Raw genomic sequence first — 14,811 nt, 5'->3', positions numbered from 1 at the left:
CCATCAGAATGAGAGGCAAAATGGTACTACTAACAAACAAAGCGTAAGTTATTGGCATTAAAAAGAAATGAAATTTCATGGAGCAAATGCTCCCCAAAGCCTAGTAAAAACTAAGCATGCTCAGGATCCACCAGATGTTGGGTGATTCTTGAAAAAGAAAAATGGGTCATTGGGGTGGGGAGGAGGAAATACGGAAAGGTTTGTTCAGGGAATGACTAGGTGGAACTCTAAACAGCTTCCTTTGAGAACCCAGCAGCTTCTAGATATACTAAACTTTGACTTCCAGAATTCTTAGCCATGGCGGCTGGAGATTATACAAATTGAAGTCCAACCCACCAGGAGGGCACCAGGTTAAGGGAGATTGTACTAACTATTAACTCCTATGAGAAAATATAAAATAGCTGTACTTTGTTTCCTGACTAAGAAGCAGCAACTCTAAATATACTAGAAGCCAGCTTGCTGCACAATATTCCTTTTCTAATCATATTTGTGCAATGTATGCATGAAATTATACATACCAGTGTGTTGGTGTTGTTTGTATTGGCTATTATTTCAGTGTTATTAATCTCCTTGAGCAGTCTAGTACAAGTGCTCAAGGATTGGAAAGTTACGTTGCCTTTATAATACCTGTCTGCAACCAATATGTAAGTAGAATACACTGGCGTTTTGGTTGTTGAGACAAGGGATAAGAAGGCAACCCCTCAAATTCTATGTCCAGAAACTGACTGGACTGGATGTTGAATCTTCTTCCAGTTCTAGCAATGATGCATACTAGAGGGGAGTAGATTAGTTCAGAGGCATTAGGACAGATCGTGAGTGAGGTGTATAGTGTCAGCTTCCAACTTTCTGTGCCCAGGTAAGCTTCTACTTTACTCTGTAGAAAATATAAGGCTGGTCTGGTCTTGAGAACAGACAGACACTTGCAGAAGATGACGCAGTTGCTAATCTTGCAGAGCACTCCCAAATGAAAATTCCCCACTTTCAGAGTTAGGCAGATGACATTGTTTTTCCTATTCCTCCCTCAAACTTTGATATTAAATTTGAAGAGCTGCCTTCCCCAATCTGATGTCCTTCAGATATTTTGGGAGACTACAATTCCCCCGATTCTCTTTTTGACTGGGAATTCAGAGAGTTGTAGTTTTGATACATTTGGAAGGTATCAGACTGGAGAAGGCTGAGGACAATATCAATCATTTTGTCATGACTTAACCAGTGTTGGCAGTTCAGTCCCTAAAGGTAGTCCAGAGCACTCTCTGGACAGTTTCTTTTGGATGACTTTCAGTTTTTAAGTCTTGAAGACCATAAAGAAAGTATTTGGAGGAATATGGACAACCATCTGTTTCCCTGCCCCTTGCAGCTTATTATAGCCAGTAGGAAGAGATGCCCTGCTGGGTCCAAGAGATTATAAATCCCATCTTACAAGAAGGAATAGCCTCAGCCTCATTAAAGGCCATTTTGAGATCACCCTTGGAAAAAAATCATGAACCCAGAAGGTTTAAGTAATTATAAGTCTGCAGTCAACATCCCTTTCCTAAGCAAATACATGTGGGTATTGAATAATGAGATCCTGAATCCCTTGAAGAAAACAGATTTTCTAGATCCATTTTAATAGAGACTTAGTCTGGCTTGGTCACTGAAACTGCCTTGTTTGCCTGTGGGATGAGTTTTGTCAGGGGCACCGCATTGATTATCTTGGATTTCTTAGAGGCTTTCAGTACCATCAACCACGGTATAGTTCTGCATAGGTGGTCTGAGTTAGAGGTGGATAAAATTGTTTTGCAGTGATTCCACTCATACCTGCATAGCAATCTCCAGGTGGTGATGTGGGAAGATTTCTGTTCAACCTCATAGCATTTATACTGTGGGGTTTCATTTGATTCCCTGTACTGTCTAATATGAAACATCTGAGTGAGAAATTTAGAGTGAAGTATCATGAGTATGATGATGGCACACAACTCTGTCCTTTTAATTAGAGCCAGTAGTGTGTGTACATATGTATGTTATTAGCAGATGGTTTATCTAGCCAAGTCAGTAGTGCTTACCCTGTTAGAACTTTGTTCTAAAAACTATTAGAACTTTGCAGAGTATCTTAAACACAGCCTTTGAACTGAAAACAAATAAACTTTATCCTTGGAGATATTGACGGAAGATGGATGCAGCTGAAAATAAGGGACCTGTATTAATCTGGCATGAAGGACTAACAGCTTTTTCAGAATTTGACAGCCATTGTGCTTTCTCATACTATGAACCAGGTGCCCCTCCCAAATTATTTGAAATCTCATGAGATCTAAATTGTGCAAGATCTCATACCAGACCGCTGAAATCACTAAAGTTTTGGCTGATTCAAAAGTTTTGGACCATTTTAATTTTTTAAATTTTAATTTAATTCTTGGGGAATTATGAGCATGGGAACCACAAATGACCTGGTATTCATAGACAATATGTTGCTGATTCAAGGGATAAATAATATTATTAGCATTAGTCCTGGAATAGCTGGTGTTCTTTCCTGTAATGGTCAGACAGACCAACTAAGAATCTACTGGAAGCCCATAAAAAGGGATTTCTAGTCAAGATTTCAGTGTAGGATTGCAATAGCTGAGCTGCAAAAATCTGGGTGACCACATGATGTCAGCAATAAGATGTAGAACACTTGAATTCTTTCCTGCCATCTAGTGGTTTCATGGATTTTGAACCCAGATATGCAACCTACTCCTTAAAATTATGGCATTATAACATATCTGAAGTAAACCTATGAGAACTATGCAAGAGCCTGTGCTGGAAAGTACTGAAGTACTGATAGAGTTTGGATTTCAACTTGTGTAAGGGTTGAAGGAATCCATAAAGATGTTTAAACAAATGCCTTGCAGTTGCTAAGAAACCAAGTGAAGAATGGCACTTCTGGAGCATTTGCTGGACAGCGTAACTGTGGGAGACTCTTGGCACCTGCAAAACAAAAATAGAACAATTGCGCTTACAAAAATAGTTCTCTGCTCATAACTCTACCTAGGAGATGTAGCAATGTGCATAACTGTGCCTATCAGAGAAGGTGATAAAAAGAGAACATCTCCATATGAGACCATGCAAAGAGTATCACCGGAGAGACTAATTTATATGCTCTCATCTTCATGGGAAGATAAAATATGGGGATTGGTGGGGCTCCATGTGTGACACATAGTGATGAAAAGGTATATCAGGATGTATTACGCTGTCACTGCATCTCTGACAGAACAAAGGTTAAGATGTTGGATTAGGACAGAATGGCCAAGATTTAAGCCTATTACTCATCCAAGGAAGCCCACTGAGTGACTTTGGGTCATTCACTATGTCTCAGCTCAAATGGATTTGCGATTATGGGGAAAACTGGAGGAGGACGTTCTACCATTTTGGGCTTCTGGGGGAAAAGGTGGATATAAATCTAATGAATAAACAAATAGAAAACAGCCAAAAGTAGGTGAGGGACACCCATTCTTTCTCTGCTGCTCTCTCTTTCTCTTTTTGATAACCATCTTTTCCTCTCTTTCATTCTGTTCCTCACAGCTTATTCTCTTTCTCCCAAGCAATAAGCTGTAACATAACAGAATAACAGAACAACACAATAACAGAAGAAACAGCTCTTACAAGTGGTCTGAATTTTTCAAAAAGCTTCTGAAATTACTCCATGGACCACAGGTAAGTCCAGATCCCTAAATCCTATCTGCCTATCTCCATATGTTTCCACCTGTCCAGTTAGGGCAGCTAGAGCGGGCATGCTCCATCTATTAAGCAGTGTGATCTTTGGGACCTAGGAAGCATGTCTTCTCAGTGATGGCTCTGCCCTATGGAATGATGTCCCTCTGGAAATTCATACTACTCCACTCCTTCTGACCTTTCATAAACTGATTAAGACCTTGGGCTAGAATGAGGTAGAGCCCCTTGGTTGGTTAGTTGGTTATTGGCTGTTTGAGTTTTGTTTCCAGTTAGCTGTCTTCTTTTTTCTCTTGATGTATTTCGTTTTCTTTCCATTTTTATCTGTAAGCCATCCAGAGTCACAATGAAGTCAGACAGCCTTGAAACTGAATGAACAAAACAAAACAATTTCTGAATATTTTTAGACTTTACTTCTTCTCTTCCGTGTAGATTTACATTTTAATTTTTTTAAGCTCATGTGCTGTACATCTAAGAAAACTTGCTAAACTTTTTACCTTAAATAATATGCAAGAGAAAATCAAATGGCAAGTAGATAATTTAGTATGTTTTAGTTTAGCTTTGGAAATGCAAGCAAAGAGCAAGAGAAAACTATGGGGAAGCATTCCACTGGAAGGTGTCAAAGCATCTTATATAATTTAATCCAGTGTTTCTCAACCTTGGCAGTTTTAAGATGTGTGGACTTCAACTCCCAGAATTCCTCAGCCAGCATGGGAGCTGAATTCCACACATGTTAAAGTTGCCAAGGTTGAGAAACACTGATTTAATCAGTTATTCTAGAATTATCAGATCTGGGCTGCAAAAATCTGAATCAGTGGCAGCAAAGAGAGTCAGAAAACTAACTTTGTGCTGTTATCTACTAATCCAGATTTTGGCAGCCCAAATATGGCTGCTCTATTTATGCTAGTGATTCATTTTCTATTTTACTTTCTGTTTGTAGTGCTCACTTGATCAGTTGCATTTTCTTTATCTCCATTTATGTGCCATTTCCTCCGGCTTTTTCCACTGTAATTAGAGAAGTTTTGATGTGATCCAGCAGGGTTCTTCTGATGTTCTTATATTCAGAAAATACACAAACATTTTAAATAATGAAAGGGAAGCAAATATGAAGGCAATATTTTGGGCAAAGCAAGCAGCAGTAACAAGAGATCCTTCTCTTGGAGGCAACAATTCTTCGTGTGTTTCAACTGTTAGTAGTATGTTCACTTTTCAAGGTAGAAGACTATATGATTAGAATTAGAGCACGTGTTGTGTCTTATGGATACATACAGTCCCTAGACCCATATTCTTCTTTAAAAATTTCCCAACACCCAATGGGATGTGTAAAATTATATCTGCATTCATGTATGCATTTCTGAGCCTTGCAGCAGCTCTGTTACAATGGCAGTGTGCAACTTTAGGCCTGTTAGGCTACCAGTACTTCAACCAATGGAGTAGACATTCACATATACACAGAGTCAACTAAAATGCATGGAATGGTTTCTTTAAGAAAAATTATAGAATAACAATTGGCTTTTAAAGATTAGCATTGTGGTTACAAAAGCTGATAATGTTAAAGCTTCCATCTCAGATAAAATTGGAAGACGTTGGAGGAAATCTACCATAAATGGAGATAAAGAAAATGCAGTTGACAAAATAAGCACTACAAACAGAGATAGGAAAATTTTTAAAAAATGGATTACTACCATAACCAAGGCCACAATATCTGTGCAGCAAAAGTCCAAATGATCATGAGATGGCAACAGAGTTTAGTGCAGGGCAAAGACATTTCGTCACCTGAGGCAAAGGACAAGACGAACCTTCCCCTGCGGTCCATGCATGGACACCAACTGGTGTGCTTGCCAAATCCAACTTCAACCCTGGCAATCACAGCTGAGGACAGTAGGCTCAGCTTAGAACAGGGGTAGGCAACGCACAGCCACTATGCTGCATGCAGTCCACCAGCACCCTGAGACCAGGTGAGCAAATTTCAGCTATGTGATTTTTCCTTCCCTCTCCCCCAAGTAAGGGTGGGAATGGTGATAGCAGAGAAATAACTCCCATTCCCACCTGAACCCCCAAAGCTTCCAAAACTCCTTAATGCACGTCCTCTATTTTAAGTTGTTTAAAATGTCTGGTATTTGTTTGTGGTTCTAAACTCTTCCTTTGACTTATTCTTAGCTTTGTTTTCATTCTTGCTTCTGCCATTGTTGTTCTTATTCTTCATCTTCATTCCAGCGGAGAACAGTTCATTCCGTATATCATAACAGTAAAAGTAAATAATTTATTATCTTACTACAGAAAAAATGCTAACAGCGGAGAAATACAGCAGCATAACTACACTGGTCCACAGCCATCTTCTGTTTCCAGTAAACTTTTCCCTAAAATAACAAGAAAACCAAAAACCAAAAAATTCAGCTCCACCTTTTTTGGTGATATCACCACATCACTGGAAGGTCTTCTGCAGCCCATGGGCCAGTTAGAGAGTGAGTTGCAAATCCCAATGCAGAGAATTTCCATCCTGGTTTTAGAAAGTGCAGGATAGGCTGTATGAAACACCAAAAGAAGAGAATGGTCATTGGCCAGGAACCTTCAAAGAACCTCTATGGAACCATAATTGTTCCCTGCCCTCCATATTTGTGTCATGAAGTTGTTGTTTCATTGAACTAAATACAGAAGTGGGAAATCTGAGACCCAAGAGCCATATGTGGCCTCAGCACCAAGCAAGCCTCAAAAACCTGACCATAATTGCCCAAAATCAGTGGCTCAGTTTCCCATCATTCTGATTGCCTTTTGATTGACAGTACTAGAAGACTTAGCACTACTTATTGTAAGCAGCCTTATTTCCCTAGTGGAGGCTGTTCTTTGCTTTCTTCCACAGAAAAACCAGCTTTTTCATCAGTATGTGTACTGCTATTGAGTTGTACTGGAGAATGTGATTGCATGAGTGCCACAACCAATAAGCTAACATAACCTCCTATGTAACGTTAGCAGCTTTTCCAATTGTCAACTGAAAGTAAGAATAATGTCCTTATGAATTATGAATCCTTCCTGAATAACTAGAATTCATTTTTAATATTTAGAAGGAGCAAAGCTATCTTTATAAATCCTTATACTACTAACTGTCATACTGGTGAAAGATTTTTAAAAATCCTTGCTGTTGGATAGGTTATTTCCTTACTGCCACTGGTTAGTGGAAGATCATTCCTATTTTCCCTTTTCTTTGTGGCTATTAGTGCTATTTATATCATTCTTTCCATTTGCCTCTAAGGGACCTTTGCAAACCTTTGCTAATGCTTCTCTTCCTCATTCTCACTCATCAAACTTTTCACTGGTTATAGACAATGGAGCAACAGAATATACTCAAAGGTTTACATTTGTTCATCCCCTTGTGCCTAGATAGTTGACCCTGGCTGATTCCCAAAAGCTAAGGATAGTCAGACTGGATAGTGGTGGGAGCAGGGAGCACCAGGAAATCCCAGAGCTGTAAGCCAAACTGGGAAGCTGAAGAAGGCAATGGCAAACTATTTACATATTATTACCGTGAAAATGATATGGACATGATGTAGTGGATGGGGAGAAATCTCATCTCAAGAAGTCCAAACACAAAAGAGTTAAGGGAAACTTTAAATCTGATCTCTCTCTGTAGATAGTGGGCAAAGACCATCTCAGACTGGGGAGAAAAGCCTCTGAAGAACCCAAATTCTCCCTCTCAGGTGGACTTTTAAAAAAGGGCAGGAAAACTCCATTTTGTTTTCATTGTACCTTCTCTCTCACATGGAGGAATGGACTCACTGTTTCTCAGCTGTCATAAAGCCAAGTGAACAAAACCCCACTTCCAAAGAAATCTGGAACTGAATAACAAGGAAAAAAATATCAGTCTAAGGAGCAGTGGAGCTAGATTAGTTTTGGGGCGTTTACTTTATGGAATGAAATGGGCTGTTGGGAATTTGGTTTTTTCATGTCCTTGTTTTATCTCATCATCCATCCTGTTTCCTTCTGCCCTTGTCCTGTGCCTGTGCATTTCTGATGGGCTGAGAGAAACCTCTTCAAATTAGTCTTCTTACTTTCCTTTTTCTTTTCCTTTCTCCCTTTGTCTTTAACTTCTGTTAATTTCTTAGCTTTTATATACATAATAAAAAACGTTAATTTCTTTACTGAATCACCCCACTTATTCTGAAATAACTTTAAACTTCATCATATTTCCTCTCAGCTAAGCCATTGTTTCTCAACCTCAGCAACTTTAAGATATGGGGACTTCAACTTCCAGAATTCCCCAGCCAGCACAGAGAGCCAACACCTGTGCAGAGAGACACTTCTTCTGGAAGAGAGCAGATGGTGGCAGTACATCAAACAGGCTCTTAACAGGGATCTGGCAGTGTGCAATAGAAGGATTGTGGATGAAGGATTTAGAGACCCACTTGTAAGTGAGCTCAGCCTGAAAAAGACTTTACCTGTAACTAGCTGTAAGTCAGGTTCTCTGAAAAGACACTTCCTTTAACCTCATTACAGTCCCTGCCCCATGTAACTTCTAAAGTTATTCTTTTAATTTAAAACATGGGAACTTTTATACTCCTAGAAAATATGTACTGTAGATGGTTGCAGCCTCATTCTGTTTAAAAAGTTTATTCATCTGCCCAGAAATTTTTTAAAAAGCCAAAGATAAGCCAAGAAAAAGTATCTTGGGACGTCAGATGGATAAAGGGGTGTTTAGTGGCTATTCCTGCCACTATGGAAGCCAATTTGTAAACAGATAAACTACTTGCCATGGCAATATGTTTATGAAGATTCTCAATCATCCAGCTGGAACTGTCTGGAGGTTGAGTCATGGGAACTGGACTTCTTTTCTTTTTTGGTAGAGATGTTTCGCTACTTGTCCAAGCAGCTTCTTCAGTTTAAAAAAGTTGGTTAGGGGGACCCCATAAAAGTCTTCCAGGGTGGCTGTGTTTCTTACTAGCATGATAGGCTCATTGAGGGACAATAGGAGTTGTGATTAGTAGAGTCTTTGAGATGTAGATGTCTACTCCTAATCCCTCACTCATCCCCAGGGGGATGTTAATTGATGCCTTCCTGGTGAGCTTTTGAACTGCTCTTACTTTTCTTGGGGACTGTTGAAAGGATAGCCTGGAAAATGGGGGACAAGTTGTGTCTGAGGCTTCCACCTCTATTGAGGGAAGGATTTTCCACTTTGGCATAAATGGATTCCTTCACTCTTCTCTCAAACCACCTATCTTCTCTGTCCAACATGTGAACATTTATTGTCCTCAAATGAGCGTCCGTTTTCTTTTAGATGAAGGTAAACTGCTGATTCTGGTCCTGTGTTGTTGCTCCTCCTGTGCTGGGCCATCCTCTTGTGTAAAGGCTGTTTGGTTTCCCCAATGTGCAATTCAGTGCAGTGAGGAATGCTCAGAAATGCTGGAAAATTTAAGGTAAAAAACCACCCTGGAAGACTTTTATGGGGTCCCCCTAACCAACTTTTTTAGACTGAAGAAGCTGCTTGGACAAGTAGCGAAATGTCTCTACCAAAAAAGAAAAGAAGTCCAGTTGCCATGACTCAACCTCCAGATACTTGCCATGGCCATCATTTTGAGAAGACCCACTGCATGCTTTCAAAGTTTCAGATACACTGCTGGCCCAAAGAGTTACCTATTCCTTAAATAGGCCTTTGGGTAGTTCTTGTATTCGTCTTTTGAAATTCTTTAAAATCCCTTTTTGTTTTGATATAACCCTATGATTTAGAGCCCAGTACAGAGTTTAAATGTGTGAATGGTATAGAGTGGGCTTCAGTGGTAGAGCTAAAAGGTTTACACAGTTTCTCTAAGCAATTGCAGCTATTTCTCTGAATTCTAGCATTATCATGGATACAGTAGTCCAGAAAATACATTCATTACTGTATCCAACCACAAATCCTTGACATCCAAAGGTAGGTATGCTGGATCCATGAGGACCAATCAATTACATGCTCTTCCTGCATGAGGCGCCTGCATATAGTTATGGTGAGTTTCCGTTCTACAGCTTCTCTTGCTTCTACAGCTTATCTCCTGATAGAAGAGAGACAAAGCAAGAAATTAGTATAAGCATAGGTAGACCTGAGTATGATCTGGATCTGAGCAGCTTTTGAGAGCCAATCTTCATAGTTTGACTGCAAGTTGCTCCTTCTTGAACAGGTAACTTCTTCCTTCTCTGAGGAGCTAGAAAATATTAGATTCCCATTTTTATGTTATTTAGATGTGCTTATGTACTGGCCCATAATAAATCTGGAAGTCCTAGCACCCAAAATAATTTTGGATAGTATCAAACCATCCAAGTGTTGATTTGTGCATACTGATACAACACAAATAATTTGCAACTTGCTGGATTTGTGAAGGAATGTAATTAATATCACATAAGATTATAAAGCCAGTGAAAGTTTGCCAAAAGTTACCACATTTGCCTTGCTCCACTTCATTCAGTCAAAGGTTGTGAGAAAACACAATATAAATATTAACATTAACTTTAAAAAGTCTTAGCATCTATCACCAGAATGAAGCCATTGTTTGGATCCTGGATGTTCCTCCCACTTACACTAGCAGTGACTTGGAGTACAAGCCAAAGTACATTATGAGCTGTTGCACTATGGAAAGCAATTCTAACTCACACTCAGAAGAGGAAATATGGAATAGAGACCTTTTCAATATTTTTATACAGAAATAAATGTGATTTGCTTCGTGGTCAGACTCTATGTGCTTAGGTTTTTAAGAGACTGCAAGAGCACATGTCACGCCTTTTACTATTGCTCTCTTAATACTGTATCTATTTTTCTAGCCCTCTGCAGTGGGAAGTCAGCACTCCTAACTCCTTTCAGCTGCACATAACAGAATATGTGAAAGAGCAGAGGGCAGATCAAGAGCAGGGGAGGAGAACCTCTGCTTGCTGGAAAGAAGGCATGCAGCTCTGCTGTGCTTCAGAAATGTGTCATACAACAATTATTCTCTGCAAAACAAGTTATGTACTGGATGGTAGAATGACATGGGGATTGATAGCATTGTTCCTTGTAATTTAGCGGAGTTATTTTATATTTCAGTCTCTTTTCCCAGCTGACAAATTCTTTCACTTTTGTGTCATTTTTCTGAAAAGTTGTTTTTCGTTATGTGGTGATGAATCAGAACTGAGAAGTTGTGGCTTTTGAGGGTGGGTGTCTGGATTGTTGGGTCTGGGATGCAGCAGGCTGGCTGGCAACGATATTCTCAGCCATCTGTAGAAAGTTCCAAGTTCAGGTCTAGTTTAAAATAATAAAACCAATAAATATAGTCAGGACAGATTAATAATGTCTGCATCCCTCAGCCTAAGTCAAGATACGAATGAATCTTTCATCTGCACATACAGCCTCTTCATTCCTCTCTTTATGGTACAGGCAATCCCATTAACATTTCTTATTAATCATAGTTGCCACTTCATCCCAGCAGGAAACCCTAGTTACCAGTTTTAGAATAATCTAAATCCACAAACCAGCTTCACACTATGGTTTAACCTCACCCGTTCCAAAACTGGAGACAGTATTTTCACAGTGAGGATGAAATGGTAAACTGTGGTTAATTAAGGGGATTCAGCATAAACTTACATTTAGAGCCAAACTACACATTAGGAAAAAAAAAGGTAATTCCTAATGCCGTCTTTCCTTCTAACTCTTAGTACATAATGATTCTCTTTTTCCACTACTCACATTGCTTCCAGTAATCCCAGCTAGTATGATCAGTTATGAGCGTGTACACTTAATTAAGCAACCTTGGTTCAGAAGACCATTATTTACTGAGACAAGATTTAATTTAGTGCTTGGGCTTTGCTTCAGCACGCACTTATGAAAGGAAGCTCTTTGAATTAGTTAAAAGTATTATCTGGGAGGTTTTCTTGAGGGAGAGTTGTGGTTTGCCTGGGCATCTAGGCATTGCACTCTTCAAAAGTCTACAATCAGCAGCAGAATAGAGACCTGCTGTTTTAAGGCTGTGATTATATCAACTGCTTCATAATGGGAGGAGGACATATAGTAGTTCAATGTTTCTGATTGCTTCTCCCTCACTGCTGAGGGATGTCGTGCTCTGGCAGTTTCTGCAGCTCTTGAAACTCTTTTTAGTTTCTGATCTGTGGGTTATCATTTATATTGAGGTGCACAACCCTGGAGGCCACATCCAAGACTTTGGTGAGGGAGAAGATTGTGCATCCCTGATGTACTTCGTTTAATAAGCAATGAATTCCTGGACAGAAATAGCATAGGGGCAGGGAGTGAGTTTGTACACTCATCATAATATAGAGAGCAATAGCTTTCTGATATCTGGAGAAGGAAGGAAGGAAGGAAGGAAGGAAGGAAGGAAGGAAGGAAGGAAGGAAGGAAGGAAGGAAGGAAGGAAGGAAGGAAGGAAGGAAGGAGAGAGCAATTTGGGATTGTGCAACTAAGTGAAAAAAATGGGTTTAATCTACATGCTTAACTTGAAACCTCCACATTTTTCCATTATTTCAAACAGGGCATAAACTAACTAGTTTAATTTAGAGATGCTGTAAAGACCTGCCCAATGGTGGTTGGGGCAGTGCAACTTCCATATTTCTTTGCCCTTATTGCATCTGCAGATAGCCATCCGGTGGCCCTGTTTAGAGTGACCCTGCTCTTCCTGGGATCAAGCCAGAGGGTTTTCTTCAGGGCCGCTGTGAGGAATATGCTGAGCACCTATTGAATAAAGTTGCTTGGATTCATTTCCGGCTGGACTCTGGCCTTGTGGCAGTTCTCATGGAGCTGGCCTCCGGGATGAATTTGATCCTATTGGTCCTGATGAAGTGGACAGGGTTCTTGGAACTGTTAGCTTGGCCACCTGTGTGTTGAACCCATGTCTCTCCTGGTGGCTGAATCCTGGCATTGGTGAATTCACTCTTGAGAGAGGGAGTGGTCCCACCACTGCTTAGAGAGGCTGCGGTCTACCCGCTCGTCAAGAAGCCATCACTGGATCTGACCATTTTGGAAAACTTTCATGCCATCTTCAATCTTCCCTTCTTAGGGAAAGTTGTTGACTAAGTAGTTGCATTGCAGCTCAGAGAATTCTGGAGGAAATTAATTATCTGGGCTCCCTTTCAGTTGAATTTTAGACTTGACTGGATAGAGGACTGAAACAGAATTGATTGCACTTGTGGATGATCTCTAGCAGGAGCAGGGTGGGGTGTCCAGCCTGGTTCTCCTTATCTCTTCGTGGCTTTCAATACCATTGATCCTGGCATCCTTCTGGACCAGCTCCAAGGGTTGGGAGTGGAAGGCATGGTTTTATGTTGGTTTTCCTCCTTTTCCCAGGGTCAATTCCAGTCTGTGTTGATAAAGGGGGAGAGATGCAGCCCATGGCCCATTCTTTGTGAGGTCAGTCAGGCTCGATGCTCTTCCCACTCCTATTTATCATCTGCATGAAACCACTGACAAGGTCATCCAATAGTATGGGGTGATACCAATAGCATGCTGATGATAACAGCTCTACATCTCTGCTCCAGGCCAACCAGGTGATGCCATGAAGGTTCTGTATCAGTGTTTTGGAGGCTGTGAGGATGGGGATGGGGAAGAACAGGCTTTAGCTCAACCCTGGCAAGACTGATTGGCTGTGGATTTTAGGACCCCCTGGATCCAGGAATTTTCCATCTCTTGTTCTGGATTGGGTTGCACTACCCCAAATAGAACCAGTGCACACCTTGGGGGTCTTCCTAGACTCATGACTCCTATTTGAGGAGCAAGTGACAGCTATGGTCAGAAGGGCTTTTGCACAAGTTTGTTTTGTGCGCCAGTTGTGCCCCTTCCTGAACTGGGAAGCATTGCTCATATAACTCATGCTTTAGTCACCTCCCAAGTGGATTACTGCAATGTGTTCTACGTGGGGCTGCCCTTAAAGACCATCTGGAAGCTGCAACTCATCCAGAATGTGGTGACATGGGCAAGTTATGGGTGCATCTCAGTATATACACACGTCAGTTCTGCTCCGTGAGTGCATCGGCTCCCAGTATGCTTCAAGGTGCTGGCTGTCACTTATAAAACACTTTATGGCATGGGGGCAGGGCCACCTCTCTCCTGTTGTTTCTACCCATCCCACTAGGTCCAGTAAGAAAGGTTTACTCTGGGGTTCCTCAATTAAGGAATGCCACCTAATGGGACCTAGGAAGCAGGCACTTCCTATCACAGTGCCTGAACTCTGGAACCCCATACCTCCCCCCAACATTACATTGGCTCTGACCCTGCCAGCCTTTTGCAAAGCAATGAAGACCCAGATATGCTCTAGAGCATGGGAGTTGTGAGGTTAGGTGGCCCATGCATTATTATTGCCCTGCTGATCATTTTGGCTTTATTCTTGGCACCTACTGTAGATTCTTTATGTTTCACTGATGTTGTTGTTCTTATTGTTTTTAACATGTTGTAAGCTGCCCAAAGTTGTATCCGTGAGATGGGCAGCCATATAAATTGATTTAATATAAACAAACAAACTCCAATTAATTTTACTGAAAGAGTTAAAGATATGCTTATACCTCTGATTGACATCAGTAGGGTTTACGTTATGTAACTTTGCCTGCCTCTGATTCTTTTCTCCATTTTTAAAATCCCTGTGCAAAATCTACACTTTTCAGGTTACTAAATTTCCAGTGTGTGATTTAAGTGTGGTATCGGAATACCACTTTAGAAATTAGAACCAAACCACCTGGTTCTGATATGTAAAATGATTCATTCTCAAACTTTTATGGGCCTGAGTTTTAGTCACTTCAGTTAAATGGACTTCCAAGAGATATGACTCTTTTTATGGGAAAGACAAAGTATACACATTTCATGGGGCTGAATGATAACCACGCTGAAAAAAAGCTTAAATAGCTGGAGTGATAAGGATATCAAAGACAGCGAGTTCCTGAAGAACTAAACTAACTGTCTTAAAAGGCTAAGTGGGTTTACTATTTGGGAGTTCTGTTATTGAAAAAAAAAAGGTGTTTATGGACATTTGCATTAGTCAACCTAATATTAGTATTAGTGCCCCTAGTTCATTTAATTGTTAATGGCAGAGGCACATACTTTAACATCTTATTATACAGAGAGTGTGGTCCTTACGTTTTAGGTCATCTGACGATCTCAACCCAGTTGGTTATAGGTAAACTGTAAAGGTGTAA

Source organism: Python bivittatus, unplaced genomic scaffold (genome assembly GCF_059951505.1).
Source record: "Python bivittatus isolate LINGU-HERP-01145 unplaced genomic scaffold, Pbiv_v1 ctg000480_np1212, whole genome shotgun sequence".
NCBI classification, from domain to species: domain Eukaryota; kingdom Metazoa; phylum Chordata; class Lepidosauria; order Squamata; family Pythonidae; genus Python; species Python bivittatus.
Note: the sequence above shows the minus strand (reverse complement) of the source record.